Genomic DNA, 6,000 nt, shown 5'->3' with positions numbered 1-6,000 from the left:
TTTCAATGAATAATGTGAGTCTTATGGTGAAATATAGCAAACGTGATACAAGTAATCCAGTGCAAACTTCGGTAATGAGTATAAACACATTAAGGGGCACTGCAGTTATGTTGTACTTTGAGTCCATGTTAAAACTAATGTGAGTCTGCACATTAGTGGGATAGCATCTCATAACAACATAACTTGTACATGCACAATATTCATATAGCTGTAGTGGTACATTCAGACAGTTAGTTTAAAAAATGTGCACTAATTACAAATAATCATGGTGTACTAGAAATGTGTGTTTTATCTTTTTTATTTTTATTTAACTGAACACGTTTTGTAATGTTTAATGGTGTCTGAGCTTAACATACTGTTACATATTTGGTTCCTGAGTGGGCTAGAAATATTCCATGGCAAGGGTATGTGTGTCCTTTTAGGTTTTAGTTTCACCTGTCCACAGCACAGAGAACCCTTTTCAATCATGATTAAGCCAACAATGATTCACACTACTAGCAATGGAATATTTCTCTACTATAATTCTCTGTGCAGACAAATGCTTACGATAAAAGATTAGATACAAGGAAAATATGGCCTCAAAAGGAAAATCCAAAACAACAATCCTTTAGTACTTAGACATGCAAGCATTTCTGTTCTGTACCTCTTGTTGATCATTATAATTTATAACCTCTATAATGTATAATCAAGCCAATGTTACGTAAGAAAAACTTAAGTTGTAATGGTTTACAGATTAGTGTTGTGATTAGTTATTCCTCTTCCAGATAAATTCTACACAAGAATTTGTTTGAATGATGATAAAATAATTGATAACTACTGCTGTGCACATTCCAGTGTGGCTGTAACAGTAATGCTTATGATCACAAGAGTAGATACTTATACTGCAGTCATTTTACAGTGCATCTGGTGAGAAGCTTTCTTGTGCATTATACATTTTCTTCTACTAAATAAAGACTTAGTCAGAACTACTACTGTTGATACAGTGATGGCAGCAACAGTATACTCAACACTTACAATTAATGCATTTTTTTTTTTTAGACCTTAAGCTGTGGGTGTTGGATATGATAAAAAATTGGTGCAGCATTTTAAACACACGCTAGATTGGAAGGAAGTTTCTAAAGTACCCCTCAACCCTGACAGGAAAATAAAAGCAAGAATAACTAATTTCAAATGTTTGGAGACTCAGAAATGTTCAGCCAAATTATTAAAATAAAAATGTTCAGTCACCTTATTGTGCAATGCTGGCTGGCATAATCAAGCAAAATTATGTTCTGCTTTGAATGTGTGTGCAAACTGACAGTGTGAACTGAAAAACAGTAAAACATAAATATATATGCAGCAAATGAATGATGTAATTTACTGTTCCCTCATTTTTTTTTTTATAAAGTTGGTGTACGTCTTTTTGTAAAGATCTGAAGGCTTTATCCTTCCTATGGCTGACCAATGCCAGTTCTTGCATGTTGTTATTGACAGGTAGTCTTGGCAATGATATCTTCATACATGTAATTATCTGGAAGATATCTGGTCTAAATGAGTTTCCAGAATGGAGTCAAGAAGTGTTAGATGCTGAAGGATCCATTTTCTGTTATATCCTCAAAATGTCGCTCTGTGGAAGTAAAGAAATCTAATTAGAACCTCTGCATCAAACAGACTGTGAACTATGAGACGATGTGTTCTCCAGAAATGCTTCACACAGTGGCGCATAATGCATATTTATTTATTTAAATTTGATTTCTCAGAAAATCTGACTGTGCAGGAGGCTACTTTCAGTGCAGGTTTGAGGAGAAAAACTCCAAAGTATTACAAAACATTTTAAGAACAATAATTTTACAGTCCTGAAAAATAATACAAAAAAAATCTACAGTTTGAATAATTATACCATATTAAGCATAATATAAAAACATTGGGTGAGAAAAGATACCAGTTATATGATGATGATTTAATATGTACAGAAATAGTAGCCAATTTATAGAACACAGACTTATCGTATATTTAGAGAAAAATTGATAGAAGTAAAGAAATGAGTGAAGATGGGAGAGTAAGGAGGTGTAAGGTATGAATAGGTGCTTGTTCACATTTAAGAAAATAGTTTATCCTGGTTTTGAATAACAAGAGAGACAGCTTTTGGCTAGGAGGTATTTCAGAATGGTTTTGAAGGATGGGAGGGAGGGTGTTGAGATGATGGATACAGGCAAGGAGTTCCAGGCCTTAGCAACAAGTAAGAGTACAGACAATGCCCAGCAGATTTGATTGGTTTATGAACAGACAGGAGTTTTTGGTCACTGGATTGTAATGGCTGACTGGGAACATAGTAGTGTATAATGTTATTTACTGCTGAACAAGCTGAAGGATGCTGGATAATTTTATAGGTTGTAAGAAACTGTATATATGTTAGTTGATATGGTAGATCTTACCAATTTAGACTTTTAGTGCTGTATTGTGATGGGTTCTGAAAGAGGTATTTGCTGCAAATTTAAAAACTTTGTTTACAGCATTGTTTAAGTTTTGATTTTTGTGATACCTTGAAGTTAGTAAGAAGTTAGTAAGGATGGGAGTATCATAAAGAATTGTGGGGAGGAGATAAGTAGTTGCAAGTGTAGTTTTATTTGCATTGGTGACAAAATATTTGGCTCTGTAAAGCATCCCTAGTTTTGGATGAGTTTTTCTTATGCAATTTTGTATAATAAGGTCACATTTAATATCATCATCCACAATAATCCCTAATAGTTTGCTATGACAAGTGACTTAAGTGGTTGTATTATCAAGTGGGGGTGATGTCAAGTTTTTTTTATGAAAGAGGAACAGTAGTTTGTTTTTTGGGGGGGTTGAGCATGAGTTGCGAGTTACAAAGCTATGTTTCAGTAGCTGTTAAAGCTTTCCGAGTAATTTTTTGGAGGTGTGCCATGTCAGATGTGCAAATGAGCATGGTGACATCTGTTTACTATATTGGGGAGGCTTGTTGTACAGATGTGTGGAGGGTGTTGGTGAGAATGTTAAAGAAGAGGGGACCAAGGATAGAGCCTTGTGGTACATCTGTGGTGACTGGAAGCTATGAAGAGAAAGTGGACTGTCATTTTACTGACTGATACCTAGCTTTTGAATCATGGTAGGGTGGGCTGAAAGGGACTTTTTGAGGACATTTGAAGTAGATGTTTGATGTGACAAACTGTGTCCAAGACTTTAGACAAGTCTAGAAATAGAGGAAACTAGTTTTCTGTTATCTCTAGCTTTATTGAGAGTATGTATATAGGTTAGAAGGGCAATGCTAGTACTATGGGAAGGATGGAAGCCATGTTGTGTAGAGGATAGGAGTTCTTCCTGCAGGATACAGTCTAACAATTGTTTTTGAATACATTTTTCAAGTGTTTTGGTGAGGGGAAATAAGGTTGCTAGAGGTCTAAAGTTATTAATGTCTGTTGAATTTCCTTCTTCATGCAGAGGGATAATGTGTGGCTTTTTCCAGAGACAGGGAACATGGGATTCGCAGATTGACCTATTTATAAGGATTGAGACAGGATAGGAAATGCTACCAACTGCTATTTTTAGGTACTCACTTGGAAAGTCATCAGCTGAAGGAAGAGCATGATTTAAGTTGTAGTTTTATATAGGACGTGGGCACATGTTTGAAGGGGAAAGTGGATATGGCAATATGTGGTTGTTGGGCAGAGTTGGGATTAGATGTTGAGGAATCCTTGGTTAGAGATGTTATGCTATCTATAGAATAAGAGTTGAACTCTATTGCACTTTCAAGTGGTGAGTTATCAGGGCAGGAGTTTGGGTTGAATTTCTGACCGCAATGTAAGATTTATTTAATGGCGGTCCAAAATTTTTTAGGGTTGTGTTTAGTATTATTCTGAAAGTTATTGTAGTATAGTTTTGTCTTCATTTATTTGCTTTTTAGTACAATTGCAAAGCATTCTGAAGTTTTCAAGATATTGCGATGTTTTATATTTTTGCTGTTCTTTCCAAGCTTTTCCTCTAGCCTACATCAGCATTCTACTCTTTTTGGATAGCCAAATTGCATTATTTGTTTTCAGTCTTTTCCTTCTAGCAGGTGCAAGGCTGTTTAGAAAAGTTTTATTGAATTCAATTACATCACCATCTAAGGGGAGGATTTTTAGGAAGTTCCAGTTAATAGATGATAGTGCAGTGATGAACATTTATGGGTTAAACTTGGAAAGGTTACATTGTGTTTTATAAATATGCTGAATAACTCTGTGTGAGATGTCTAGTCATGGGTCTACTTCTAAATTTTGAAGTTTCAAAACATTAAATATTTTATGGTCGAGACCATAAGATCAGCATTTTGATACTTTGAAATTTAAATAAAAAAATAAAAACAAAAAATCCTTTTTTTATGTTTTTGCAAACCCACACCATCTGTTAATTACATATACCAACTCTGAGAGTGTGAGGACAAAGGTAAATATACTGTTCCGCACTGTACAGTGATCTCCATTCAGAACATTGAAGTTTCAAAACTTCAATCTTATGGTCTTGACCATAAGAAATCCGAAGTTTTGAAACTTTGAAATTTAGAAGTTTAGAAGTAGAACCCCTAGTCATACAGACTAGGAGAAAATAACTTGGAGGGTCTGACATTGTACCAGTGGTGGAGTATTTGCTAGGGTCTGATACTAGGATCCAATCTAATAGAGAATTTGATGTCTTGCTATAATGTGTGGGCCTATTAATTAGTTTTGTGAAACCACATAAGTTCATGCTAGATGTAGGGGAGTTATAGTTTGTCCAACCGATTGACATTCATATCACCTAGTAAAATTGTTTTTCTTGTGGAAAAGTTATGGATATCCAGTGTAGGATATTGTCACCAGGAGAGATATAAAGGACAATAAATACATATTTGTTTATAATTATTTATTTTGAGGAAAGCAATAGAAAGCTCTGCTGAACTAAGTTTTGCTGTTGGTTTGCTGTAAGGGGAGATGTGGAAAGTGCTGGGAAATATTAAAGCAATACCTCCACCTTTCCTCTTTACACTGTCATTACATATGATATTACAAGCAAGAAGTATAACTTCAGAGTTGTTTATGCTGGGTTTAAGCCAAGTTTAAGTTACAGTGTGAGAACTTATGTTGGGTAATCCAGGCATGTAGTTCAGCAGTTTTATTTCTTATACTTCTAAAATTTATAGCAGCAAAAATTAGATCACCAGGGTTGGGGATTGGCTGTTGTTGGGTTAAGTGTGTGGGAGAGAATTATCTTTTATCTTAATTGACAGTTGTGGCCAGGATCCTCCAAGAAGGATTTTAGTATATTAATTTTAATTTTTATTTTTTAAAGGATTTTAGTATATTGGGGAATATACATGTTGGAGAGGATTCTTGCACTTAATCGGTCTATATTTGGAATTAAGGTGAGGGGCAATATTAAATAGGTTTGGTACAATGTATGGAGAGTATAAAGATGAAGTAGGGATAGCTGGTTGGACAGAGCTGGAGAGATGCAGCAAGATATTACTGAGTCATCATGGTAGGATGAAAGATGGCACAGTAGGAGTAGAAGAATAGAGGATAGCTGAAGAGTAGCATAATTAAGTACAGGAGTCTGTATTTTATAGATATCAGTTGCTGGTGAAATATAAATGAAAAAGGAAACATGTTGCAGGACAGTAGAAGAGTCAGTGAAAGTGAATTCTGAAAGCTGGAAGAGGATAGGTAATGAGAGAAATATTTTCTATAAAAAGACGTAGGTTGTCCTGGTATCTTCTATGGAATGTAAGTGAGAGACGAGTATTAAAGGCTAGAGTATAGTAATGTAGTCAAAATAAGAAGAAATGAGAGTTTGTTTGGGAAAAGAAAAAAGATACAATGTGAAATAGATAGGTACCATTAGGGAGAGTTGTAATTATAAATGGATATATTGCAAAGCAGTATGGGAGGAGAAAGACAGTTGGGAATCGGGCTAAAAATTAAATAGAGATAGGAAAGTAGGAAACATGAAACACAAGTGTATGTATAGACATAGTAAGGTAATTTG

General features: G+C 34.9%; 1 protein-coding gene across 2 annotated transcripts in view; it reads right to left on the bottom strand.

Annotated features, from left to right (window-relative positions):
- Positions 1-282: 282 nt before the first annotated feature.
- Positions 283-6,000, bottom strand: part of LOC122813746 (polyadenylate-binding protein 4-like) — a 56,414-nt gene continuing 50,696 nt past the window's right edge. For both annotated transcript variants that reach the window (XM_044086220.1, XM_044086219.1), the window contains one exon: positions 283-1,606. The gene's annotated coding sequence lies outside the window, so the exon portion shown is untranslated. The remainder of the gene's footprint in view (positions 1,607-6,000) is intronic.

This window comes from Protopterus annectens, chromosome 10.part0 (genome assembly GCF_019279795.1).
Source record: "Protopterus annectens isolate FY-2018-M chromosome 10.part0, PAN1.0, whole genome shotgun sequence".
Lineage (NCBI taxonomy): Eukaryota > Metazoa > Chordata > Ceratodontiformes > Protopteridae > Protopterus > Protopterus annectens.
This window is presented reverse-complemented; position numbering and strand designations above follow the sequence as displayed.